A 13,698-nucleotide genomic window follows, 5' to 3' on the forward strand; every position below is an offset into this window, starting at 1 on the left:
AAAAGAATAAGGGTGCATTAATGTGAAACATGTTTTTCGGAGAAAAGTCTTCAAGATTTCACTTTTTTCAATGCATCCACGTCCTCTCAGAAAAAGAATGCACTTACCCTTCAGGGTCAATTCCATGCATTTCACGGTCAATTCCCTTCATTTCACAATCAATTCCATGCATTTCAATGTCAATTCCGGCAATTCCCCTTCACTTCGCGGTCAATTCAATTCATTTCACGGTCAATCCCCTTCACTTCACTGTCAATTCCATGCATTTCACGGTCAATTCCCTTCACTTCATCGTCATTTCTATTCATTTAACAGTCAATTCCGTGCATTTCACGGTCAATTCATGCATTTCACAGTCAATTCTGGCGATTCTCCTACACTTCACGGTCAATTCAATGCATTTCACGGTCAAGCCCCTTCACTTCACGGTCAATTTCGCGCATTTCACGGTCAATTCCCTTCATTTCATGGTTAATTTCATGCACTTCACGGTCAATTTTGGTGATTCCCCTTCACTTCACAGTCAATTCAATTCATTTCACGGTCAATCCCCTTCACTTCATGGTCAATTCCATGCATTTCACGGTCAATTGCCTTCACAATACGGTCATTTCCATTTATTTCACGGTCAATTCTATGCATTTCACAGTCAATTCATGCATTTCACGGTCAATTATGGCGATTCCCCTTCACTTCATGGTCAATTCCATGCATTTCATGGTCAATTTCTTTCATTTCACGATCAATTTCATGCATTTCATGATCAATTCCGGCAATTCCCCTTCACTTCACGGTCAATTCAAATCATTTCACGGTCAATCCCCTTCACTTCACAGTCATTTCCATTCATTTCACGGTCAATCCAGGCGAATTCCCTTCACTTCATGGTCAATTTCATGCATTTCACGGTCAATTCCCTTCACTTCACGGTCAATTCCGTGCATTTCACGTTCAATTCCCTTCATTTCACTGTCAATTCTATGCATTTCACGATTAATCTCAGCAATTCCCCTTCACTTCATGGTCAATTCAATGCATTTCACGATCAATTCCCTTCACTTCACGATCAATTCCGTGCACTTCACGGTCAATTTCATACATTTCACGGTCAATTCTGGCGATTCCTCTTCACTTCACGATCAATTCCATGCATTTCACGTTAAATTCCGTGCATTTCACGGTTAATTCCTTTCATTTCACTGTCAATTCCATGCATTTCATGGTCAATCCCAGCGATTCCCCTTCACTTCACGGTCAATTCAATGCATTTCACAGTCAATTCCATGCATTTCACGGTCAATTCAATGCATTTCACGGTCAATTCTGTGCATTTCATGGTCAATTCCCTTCACTTCACGGTCAATTCCATGCATTTCACGGTCAATCCTGACGATTCCCCTTCACTTCATGGTCAATTCCATGCATTTCATGGTCAATTCCCTTCACTTCATGGTCATTTCCGTGCATTTCACGGTCAATTCTATGCATTTCACGGCAATTCCGTGCATTTCATGGTCAATCATGCGGCGATTCCCCATCACTTCACGGCCAACTTCATGGTCAATTCCATGCATTTCACGGTCAATTCCCTTCATTTCACAATCAATTTCATGCATTTCACGGTTAATTCTGGCGATTCCCCTTCACTTCACGGTCAATTCAATTCATTTCACGGTCAATTTCATGCATTTCACGGTCAATTCCGATGATTCCCCTTCACTTCACGGTCAATTCAATTCATTTCATGGCCAATCCCCTTCACTTCATGGTCAATTCTCTTCACATCACGTCATTTCCATTCATTTCACTGCCAATCCCCGCGATTCCCCATCACTTCACGGCCAACTTCATGGTCAATTCCCTTCACTTCACGATCATTTCCATTCATTTCACGGTCATTTCCATGCATTTCACGGTCAATTCTAGCGATTCCCCTACACTTCATGGTCAATTCAATGGATTTCACGGTCAATTCCCTTCATTTCATGGTCAATTTCATTCACGGTCAATTCCGGTGATTCCCCTTTACTTCACGGTCAATTCAATTCATTTCACAGTCAATCACCTTCACTTCACGGTCAATTCCCTTCACTTTACAGTCATTTCCATTCATTTCACGGTCAATTCCGTGCATTTCACGGTCAATTCATGCATTTCACGATCAATTCTGGTGATTCCCCTTCACTTCACGGTCAATTCAATGCATTTCCCGGTCAATTCCCTTCACTTCAAGGTCAATTCTGTGCATTTCACGGTCAATTCCCTTCATTTCACAGTCAATTTCATGCATTTCACAATCAATTTCGGCGATTCCCGTTCACTTCATGGTCAATTCAATTCATTTTACGGTCAATCCCCTTCACTTCACAGTCATTTCCATTCATTTCACGGTTAATCCCGACGAATTCCCTTCATTTCACGGTCAATTCCATGCATTTCACGGCAATTCCCTTTATTTCACGATCAATCCCGACAATTCCTCTTCACATAGTCAATTCAATGCATTTCATGATCAATTCTCATCACTTCACAGTCAATTCCGTGCATTTCACAGTCAATTTCATGCATTTCATGGTCAATTTCGTGCATTTCACGGTTAATTTCATGGTCAATTCACGGTCCAATTCTAGCGATTCTCCTTCACTTCACGGCCAATTCAATTCATTTCACGGTCGATTCCTCTTCACTTCACCGTCATTTCCATTCATTTCACGGTCAATCCGGTGAATTCCCTTCACTTCACGGTCCAATCCATGTATTTCACGGCCAATTCCCTTCATTTCACGATCAATTTCATGCATTTCACGGCAATTTTCATTCTCCTTCACTTCATGGCCAATTCCATGCATTTCACAGTCAATCCTGGCGATTCCCCTTCACGATCAATTCCATGCATTTCACGGTCGATTTCCTTCACTTCATGGTCATTTCCATTCATTTCACAGTTAATCCCGGCAATTCCCTTTCACTTCACGGTCAATTCCCTTCAATTCCGGTGATTGACCGTGAAATGTATGGAATTGACTGTGAAGTGAAGGGAATTGACCGTGAAATGCATTAAATTGACCATGAAGTAAAGGGAATTGACCATGAAATGCATGGAATTGACTGTGAAGTGAAGCAGAATCACTGGAATTGACCGTGAAATGAAGGGAATTGACTATAAAATGTATGGAATTGACCGTGAAGTGAAGGGAATTGATCGTGAAATGCATGGAAATGACTGTGAAGTGATGGGGAATAGTTGGGATTGATCGTGAAATGCATAAAATTGATCGTGAAGTGATGGGAATTGACCTCGAAATGCATGGAATTGACCGCAAAGTGAAGGGAATTCACCGCGAAATGCATGGAATTGATCGTGAAGTTAATGAAATTTACCACAAACTGAATGAAATTGACTGTGAAATGAATGAAATTGATCGCGAAGTGAATGAAATGAATTTTCAACCATTGACCCGATGGAATCTTGGAAACTAACTAGGTTGGTTGGCTAAATTAGCTTCTCCTACCCCAAAATCATATGTGGTACGTTGAGTAACTCATTCTAATTTAGGAGATATGCTTGTTAAATAAATAGAGAAAGAAATGAATTAAAAGATAGAAAAATATTTTTATATTTTTATATATACATATTTACATAATATTGTATTGGAGAAAAATGTAAGGGGAAAAAGGTTCTCCTTGTAATAAAAAATAACAAATTTGCCCACGGGCTTTTTTTTCCATGTGAAATTCTGGTTGCTTTTGTGGGTCCCATCATGAGGTCTGTGTTATATCCAAACCGTCCATCCATTTGGCGAGCTCATATTAAGGCATGAGACGAAAAATAAGACGGATCTAACTATCAAGTTGACCACACTATAAAAGGCAGTGGGGAATTGAACGTCTACCATTGAAACCCTTTTAGGTGTTATAGAAGTTGTGGATCATTATGAAATTTGTTTCTTCTCTTCATCCAGGTCTTTGTGACCTTATGAATAGATTGGATGGAAAATAAATGTTATGGTGGCTCCTACAAAATTTTTAATGGTGAAAATCAATTTTCCGGCTGCTCTTTGTGGTGTGGTCCAGTTGATCTTTGGATATATATATATATATATATATATATATATATATATATATATATATATATATATATATATATATATATATTTGGATAATGCTCCGAAATGATCTCGAAATATGGATGAACGTTGTGGATATAATAAATACATAATTGTGGGGGCCATGTAACTTTGATCTCTTTTGAACCGTTCGTACAACTCAGAGTTCGAGGAGCGTCAGTGCTCATCTTTGAGCATTAGCCGATCCGCTTGACGGAGATAGCAGGGGCATTTTCGACCTTTGGCAGGCTTATTCTGGTGAGTTAAAAAGAAGTGGGCTTAAGAAGGTAAATGGGCCATAAATGGGTCGTACAATGATAAATTTCTCAAATTCAAGAGTGGGCGTCCCTTGGAGTGTTTTTTTTTTTTTTTTTTTTTCTCTTTTCTCTTTTAAAGAGAATGTGCAAGTCGATCCAGTTGTAGCATGAGTTACTGTCCTCCAACCAATTTATGGAAACGGATTGGCTACTCCCCCTGACACCAGCTAATGGCTGATGGTCGGTGCTCTGTGGGCCCCACCATGATGTGTGTGTTTCATCTATGCCGTCTATTTATTTTTAAAAATCATTTTACAATATGTGACAAAAAATGAGGTATATCCCAATCTCAAGTGGACCACATTACAGAAAATAGTGTTGAATGAGCGTTGACCATTAAAACCATTTTGGGGGCCATAGAAGCTTTGGATCAAGATGATTTTTGTTTTTTCCCTTCATCTGGGCCTGTATGATCTAATCAACAGATTGGATGTCAAACAAACAGTACAGTAGACCTTAGGAGGATTTTAATGATGGATATCCAATCACTATTGTTTTCATGTGGTGTGGTCCAATGAGATATATATACTTCTAATTTTAGGTATTAAGCCCTAAAATGATCCATAAAAATGGATGAACGGAATGGATGAAACTCATACATCATGGTGGGGCCCACAGAGCACCGACCATCAGCCAGGGGGACGGTGTCAGTGGGAGTAGCCAATCCGTTTCCCCAATTAACGGAATACAACATTCCACCCTTCCTATAAGTTGTCACAATAAAGATCATTGAAGAATCAACCTCATCTAATCATTCTCTAGGCTAGACCATATAAAACAACTTTTACTATTTATAAACAGCAAAATACAAGTTAAGGTTTAAAAAATAAGCAGATGTGATTGATTTTTGCACGAAGAAATCATTATGTTGAATTTAACACACCGGATTGGTTGGATGTTGCGTGCATATGAAAAGATTGCAAAGTATCTTTTGGATGTAATGTAATTTATGGTCCACTTATTTTTGAAATATATCTCTCAAAATTTAGGATCCTGCCTCCTGTTGATTTTAGTAAGGGGCCCACCATAATGTATATGTGTTATCATTAGTTAGGCACGTGATCAAAAAATACAGTAGACCTGTGGCATTACCTGGCCAAAGCAAAACAAACAATTAAGATAGATGCATTTATCATTGATTTTACAGGGCCCACTGTGATGATTATATAAAAATCACATCAATAATTAAATTCCAAACCAAAATTTAAGGCTATGGCCAAAGATCAAGCCTATTCGTGATTCGGTTGAGCCACACGAAGGGAAACAGCTTAAAAGGTGAGCGTTGTCTTATATACTATTGTCAATTATATGATTCACTTAAATAAAAAATGAGATTGATTTTTAGGTCATAGGCTTAACATGAGGTGATACCCTTGGAGGTATGAGTAGATTTCACATAAACATCATAGTAGGGCCACCTGAGCTGCTGATCCTTGGTCCTATTTACTGTTCTTTTTATTAAGAAGTCTAATGGAAGGCTTCCTTAAAATAACAGGACAACTTATTGAAAATCCTTTTGAAGAAGGTATTAAAATGTAAATACTGAATGAATGATATAGTAATTTGTAATTTAATGCACAGTGGATGCGCCTCCTTAAATTAGCCGGATAATTAACTTATTGAAAATTCTTTTGAAAAAGGTATTGGAATGTAAATACTGAATAAATAATATAGTAATTTGTAATTTAAATGCACAGTGGATGTGCCTGACTGTGTAAATGCTACTATTTGTCCTGAACGGCTGAACCCAACTCAAAACGAATCAAAGATGCAACGAGAACCCAACAGGTACACCGTACCCGATCATACACAGGTCTTCAAAAAACGAGACCCGGACCCGGCAAGCCCACTTATCCCGGGTATCACTGTATCAGTACCAGATTACCAACCCAAACCCGGCCCCTAACACATCCCTGATCAGATGGTCCTAACCATCCGATGAAAATGGATGCTTAAAGCCAAATGTCGACATTTTGGGTCTACTCCTTGCAACATGGCACCATGGGGCCCACAGTGTGAAGGATTCGGATCAGATATAGGTGGGCTCCATATAATCCTGTTATTGGCCCAATAGAGGTTCGAGGAGCACGGTTCATTAAAAAGAACTCGGACATGAGTATGGCTATCAACGGGCCGGGCTGGGGTTGGTTTAGCCCGGATGTTGAACTATTTCGGGCCGGGCCATGGGGCACAGATATTTTTGAATTCGCGATGAATAATACGGTGGTCCTGCCCATCAGTCGACCTTCAGTTATCTGCTGTGTAGTATTCTGTACATGCCAGGTAATGGTTTAGTGATCTAGACCGTTGATTTGATCAGCACTGCAGAGGATGGAAGATACTTTCAAAATTTTCAAGATCCAAGGGTTCAAACCTCACTATCAATTACCCGGAAATAGACGGCATGGAGCAATTACAAACATCCACATTTAAAAAAAGGAAAAAAAAGAAAAAAAGACGACCTCAACGGTTGAATTTTCCAATATGTGATATTTACATTCACACCAGGAGCATTAGATTAATAACGCGTTCGACGGCAGTGAAAAGATAAAAAGATTCTGCTTAAAAAAAGGCTTTTAAAAGGCTTAGGACGTGAGCTGATGTGGAAATACAGTTCCAAGCAGACCGGAAATTTTGATAAGGGATGGATATGTTCTCCGAACCATGTCCGACACATCACATCTCAATCATCGCAGTGGATGGAAAATAAAATTGTGGAAAACTTGCCAAGATAGCTACCTGCCTTATCATCTCGTGAGTGGGAAGGTTCTCCATACCTTATCTGTCGTACAACGCGTCTACACGATGCTGATCGCAGACGGGCTTATCTGGTAGCGGATTAGGTGTTACCAGGGTAACGCATACTAGGGTGATACCCTGACCGTGTGGAACCCACCTTGATGTATTTTTTGCATATCCACGCTGTCCATTTTTTTAATCTCATTTTAGACCGTGGTACAAAATCTTAAGAAGATAAATATCTCAACTGGACCACACTACTGAAAATAGTGGTGAATGATCATTAAAATATTTTTGTGGGCTACAAAAACTTTTAAATAATATTAATTTTATTTTTTCCTTCATCCGGTTCTTATTTACGTTATTAACAGGTTGGATGAAAAATAAACATTAATAAAACCTTACGATGGGCCTTTGGAAGTTTTTAATGGTGGAACCATCAATCACCACTGTTTCCTTTGGTGTGGTCTACTTGGGATCTTTATATAATTTAATTTTTAGGAATACGTCGTAAACTAGTCTGAATAAACAGATGGACGGTGTGGATATAAATGAAATCACGAAGGTTAGCCCCAAGATAAGGGTAATACCCACTGAGGTGTTACCAGGTTACACCTAATACGCTCCCGGCTTATCTAAGCACCCACCTCACAAAAATCGGAGATATGCGGCAGAGACAGAAGAAGCCTGAGTATGAGTATGGAAGAATCATCTCTACGTTGTACACGTGGATGGATGATGCATTATCTGAGCAGTCCATCTAGTAGTACCAACAATGGATGGTGTATGTTTAAAAATTAACACATACTAGATAATCCTATCCGTCGTTTTCAGCACTTCCTTTTGATGAATGGTGACCGTCCAATATTTTTGTTTACTACTATCCGTTAAAGGCCATCTCTCAGATGTCCATTGTAATCTGATGGTTGTATACTTTTACATATTTTTCATTCAAAGTACAGGAAATTAGATGAACAGTCCCGATTGATGAAAAACCTTTCCATGTGTGACGTGTAGATAAAGATCTACCATAATCGGTTCTGCCCGCTCTACCTATCTTTTAATTTTTTCCATTGGGAAAGGATACTGCAGCCCACGTGTTTTTCCAGAGGATGTCCCCCCAAGGCCAGGGCCAGCTATACGTGTTCATACGAGGGTGACGAGTGTCGCGACGCAAGCGTTGCATCATACTTGTACACGAGTCGAGCTTGGCACGGCTCGACTCAGATCAGCCACTAGCTGACCCACCTCGAAATCGGCACGGGTCCTCGAGCTTGACTGGCCGGCTCAGTTCGGTTTGGTTAGCAACTCAAGTTGATTTAACCTAAGATTGAGCCTATACAACATCTTCCCAAACATACAGGGTACACTTTCAATTGTTCATGGAATGTAAAGTAATAACAGAATTTTACATGTATTTCATCAAACGCGCTCAATAACAACATAAAAATTAAGATTATTTGATTTGTAGTCATGCCTTCCTCATCACCAACTGACACTTTATTGAGTTATTTCATCAAATGCTTATTGGGCAACATCAACATGAAAATAACTAAGTTATTAAACGAGTTCAATCCGAGTTCAATTCAAGTTGGGGCTCGATCCAAGTTGAGTTGAGCACGGCAAGCTCTAACTTATCTCAAAATTTTTTCAAGTTAAAAAATTCAGCTTTTCAAGCTAAAAATTTCAGCTTGAGTCAGCTCAAACACAGTATCAAACTGAGTCACAACGGCTTTTTCAAGCCAAGTCGAGTTAGCTCACCATGCTAACTCGGTTCGCATGCAACTCCATTGCATCAGGTGGGCGCAAGTGTACACGAACTGGGCCGCAAATCTTACGCGTCCTTCTTTTTTTTCACACACAGTCTCGTACACTCACGCGATGGTGGGATTTCACCACTATGGATACTCAACCCTTGACCGGGTGTTAAAACTCCTGAGAGTCTACCGGAGAAAGAGTAAAGATGCTTGAATCTTATGGGTCTTGTTTGAGCGCGACTGGGCGGCGGCCTAGAACCAGCAACGGGTGCGGCCATAAGGTAGGGGCAACATCGTTGTATGGAATGTATATCCCCGTCCATATGTTTTTCAAGCTTATTTTAAGGTATGGTCCCGAAATTGTAATGGATGAAAATTTCAAGTGAGCTACCTACGAAACAGTGGTCACTAATAGCTTACCATAAAAAACTTCCTAGGTCCAACCTAATATTTATTTTCCATACAACCTAGTGGTAACGTCACCCTGATCTGGATGAACATAAAAAATAAATGCCCGCTTGATCCAAAACTTTTGTGGCCTATAAAAGGTTTTGAATGATCAATAACTACTGTTTCCTGTGGTGTGGTCCACCTGAAATTTTTATCCATTTAATTTTTTTTGTAACATGATCCAAAATAATCCAAAAAACAGATGGACGTACTAGATATACAATGCATACGTGGATGTGGGCCCTAAGGTCAGGTTGCACTGCACCCACGTCGCTGGTTCCAAGTTGCAGCCAAAGTCCCGCTTGTCTTGTTTGTACGTCCATGAGCAGATGAAGCAGAGTTTTCCTGGGGAGCAGATTAGATGAGACCCCGGATTCACCCACGTGGGTGGGACCCCTGACTGTGAGGTCTACTGTGATGCATCTGATTACATCCATGCCGTCCATCTACATTGAAATCTCATTTTAGGGTGTGATAAAAAAATTTTGAAGCAGCTTCAAATCTCAAATGAACCATATTACAGAAACAGTGCTGATTGACCATTAAAAACTTCTTGTGTGCCACAACAGCATTGGATCAATATGGCAAATAAACATTTCCGTGGAATCCATAAAGTTTTTTAATAGTGTGGATTCAATCATGACTTTTTCTCTTGGTGTGGTCCACCTAAGATTTGATCCAGCTTCATTTTTGGGATCATTCCCGAAAATGGGATTTCAAAATGGTTGGACGGTGTGGATTTATTTAAGTCACATACATCAAAGTGGACCTCGCAGTCAGGTCCCGGCAGGTGGGACCCCTGACTTTGGGGCCCACTGTGATGTAAGTGACTACATCTATGTTGTCCATATACTGGGCATAATTCAAAAAATGAGACAGTTCCAAATCTTAGATGGGCTATAGTACAGAAACAGTGGTAATCTGCGATTAAAAACTTCCTGTGGGTCACAAAAGCTTTGGATAGAGATGATATTTGCGTTCTCTCTTCATCTAGGTCCTTGTGACATTATCAACAGGTTGGATGGCAAATAAATATTTGGGTGGAATTTGTGAAGTTTTTAATGGTGAGGATTCAATCGCAACTGCTTCCTGTGGTGTGGCCTACCTTAGATTTTTAATCAACTTCATTTTTTGGATAATGCCTTAAAATGAACTTTTAAAAATGATTGGAACCCGTCGATTTAAGACACATACATCAATGTGAGTCCCACTGTAAGGGATCCCACCCACCTGGGTGGATGGGAGTCTCACCTAATCACCTCCCTCGGACGCTCTGAGGGGCTACCGTAATGTATGGTTTTATCCACACCCTCCATCCATTTTGCCACGTCATTTTTGGAAAATAAGGCACATTGAATGCTGAAGTTGAAGAGACCATGAGAAGAAGCGGTGATAATGACGCCCACTAATGAAACCTTCCTGCAATCCGGACGCGGATTTCCTGCGAAAGCCTTTCTCAGGAAGTTCCTGCGCAAGGATGCTGGGTGGGGTCCACCGAAATGTTTTTGAGAAATCCACCCCGTCCATCTGTTTTATGAGATCAGTTTAGGGTGGGAGACCAAAAATTAGATGTATTAAACACTCAAATAGACCACACAGGAGGAATCAGTGGGCATTCACTCAGCACCGTTAAAGCATTTTTATGGCCATAAAAGTTTTGTATAAAGCTATCATTTTTTATTTTTTCACTTCATCACATTGTGAATGACCTAATAAACGGTTTAGATAGCATATAAACATAAGGTGGAGCCCATGAAAGATTCAACGGTGGGTATTTCTTTCCCAATTTTCTCTCTCGTGTGATCCACTTGAGTTTTGTTTTCAATTCATTTTTTTGGTCACACGTCCTAAAACGAGCTCAAAAAACGGATGGACAGAATCGATTTATAACATACATTGCAGTGGGCCCCACCCAGCATCCTTGCGCAGGAACTTCCTGCGAAAGGCTTTCGCAGGAAATCCGCGTCCCATTTTAACGGTGGTCGAACTTGCCATCCACCTAGTGATAAGGTCACGTAGAGCTAGACGAAGAAAACAAAAATATCAGTTTCACCCAAAACTTATGCAGCACTCAAGAAAGCATTTAAGCTTTGGATCTGCCTCATTGTTGCACTTGTACCCTAAAAAGGTTTGGTAAAATGGATGGACCGTGTGGATAAAACCCATACATCACGGTGGCCTCTCAGAGCTCCTATCTTTCCTGAGTTGGGACGGGGTAGTACCCCATCTGCGTTCATCAAAATACGTGTGGCCCACCTGAAGATCTGATCAACGGTCATGTTTGTTTAGCATGTTTTGATAAAGAGCAGATCAACCTCATTTTAAGGCACTGATGTGGCGGGATTTGATTGGGCCAGTCTCACATGAGATGTGCTGAACTACTTTCAAACATGCTCTAGTAGTGCATCTCTTGCAGCACTTTTACCGTATGTTGCGTAAAGGGATAAGACAGAGGGAGGCATTGGCCGATAGAAATTCTGTTCGAGATGCCAGAAAAAGCTTAACATGTGAACCGGACTAATCATGTATGCCAGCCTCAGTGGCGGATACCGCACGTTCCAACAACCTGGTCTGGTTACCTACTAAAATCGAAAAAACGTGTGTAATGTGACAACTTGGCTAGGCAGAATCACGTCTCTGTTCCCCTAATGAATGGACGACCTGGATTACACGGTCACCCAAACCTAAAAATTAAACTGAGCCCGTTTGAATGCAACCACAAAAGGGGTGTTATGCAGAAATGGCTTTCATGCCCAGTTTATTGGTAGACCCATCAAAGACTAATCTGATTGGTTTGTGGGAAGTGAGCTAATAGAGATAAGTAACTTATTTGAGATAAGTACATTTGGTTTATGATAAATTATTAGTAACTTTTTGATTGAGAAATTTACGGCTGTGGACCCAACCTTTTATCCATTGGATAATCTTGAAGCAATATAAACTTAACATACGCACTTGGACCTCCTTGTACGGACGACAAATTCCAGGACGAAAATACCCCTCCTTTTCAAGGAAACGGATTGGGTACTCCTCCTGCCACACGCCAATGGCGGATGGTCGGTGGTCTGTGGGCCCCACTATGATGTATTCTTTTTCATCCATGCCGTCCATATATTTTTCCAGATCATTTTATGGTATGAGACAAAAAAAGAGGTATATCCAAATCTCAAGTGTACCACATTACAAGAAATAGTGTTGAATGAGCGTCAACCATTAGAAACTCAGGTGGAGCCCACTGTGATGTTTGTGAGAAATCCTCCCCATCTAAGTTCATTCACAGGGTCACGAAGACCTGGATGAAGAGGAAAAACAAATTTCATAATGTTCCAAAACTTATGTAACCCCTAAAAGGGTTTCAATGGTAGACGTTCAATTCCCCACTACCTTTTACAGTGTGGTCCACTTGATAGTTAGATCTATCTTATTTTTCGTCTCAAGCCTTAATATGAGCTCACCAAATAGATGGACGGTTTGGATATAACACAAACTTCGTGATGAGACCCACAAAAGTAACGAAAACTCTACAACAACAGACTGTCGCGGTAATACCGCCGGTAAGGCGGCAGTGCCGCGACAATCTGGCAGATTTATTTATTTATTTTTAAGGGAGAACTTTTTCTCCCTTACATAATTATGTAAATATGTATATATAAGTATATAAAAATATTTTTCTATCTTTTAATTCATTTCTTTGTCTATGTATTTCACAAGCATATCTCCTAAATTAGAATGATTTTTTTTTTTTTTTACACACGCACACACACCGCTACACACTCACACTAGTGGAATTTCACCACCTACGGATACTCGAACACTTGACCGGGTGTTGAAACTCCTAAGAGTCTACCACCCGAGCAAGAGTAAGGATCCAAACTAGAATGATTTACTTAATGTACCACATATGATTTTAGGGTAGGAGAAGCTAATTTAGCCAACCAACTTAGTTATTTTTCAAGATTTCATCGGGTCAATGGTCGAAAATCCATTTCAATGGGGTAAACAAGAAATTGAGCGGGGCAAACTAAAAAATGAGCGGGGCAAGCGTGAAAATGAGCGGGGCAAACATGAAAAATAGCGGGATAAGCATGAAAATGAGCAGGGCAAGCATGAAAAAGAGCGGGGCAAGCATGAAAATGAGCAGGACAAACATGAAAATAAACGGGGCAAACACGAAAATCAGTGGGGCAAACTAGGAAATCAACGGGGGAAACTAGAAAATCAGCGGGGCAAACTAGAAAATCAGCATGTGTAATGACCCGGAAAATTTTGTGCAAAGACCCGAGTACTACCTTAAATTCCTTAGAAGTTAAATGTGGGTTAATTAGTGCT

The sequence above is a fragment of the Magnolia sinica genome, chromosome 18, assembly GCF_029962835.1.
Source record: "Magnolia sinica isolate HGM2019 chromosome 18, MsV1, whole genome shotgun sequence".
NCBI lineage: Eukaryota > Viridiplantae > Streptophyta > Magnoliopsida > Magnoliales > Magnoliaceae > Magnolia > Magnolia sinica.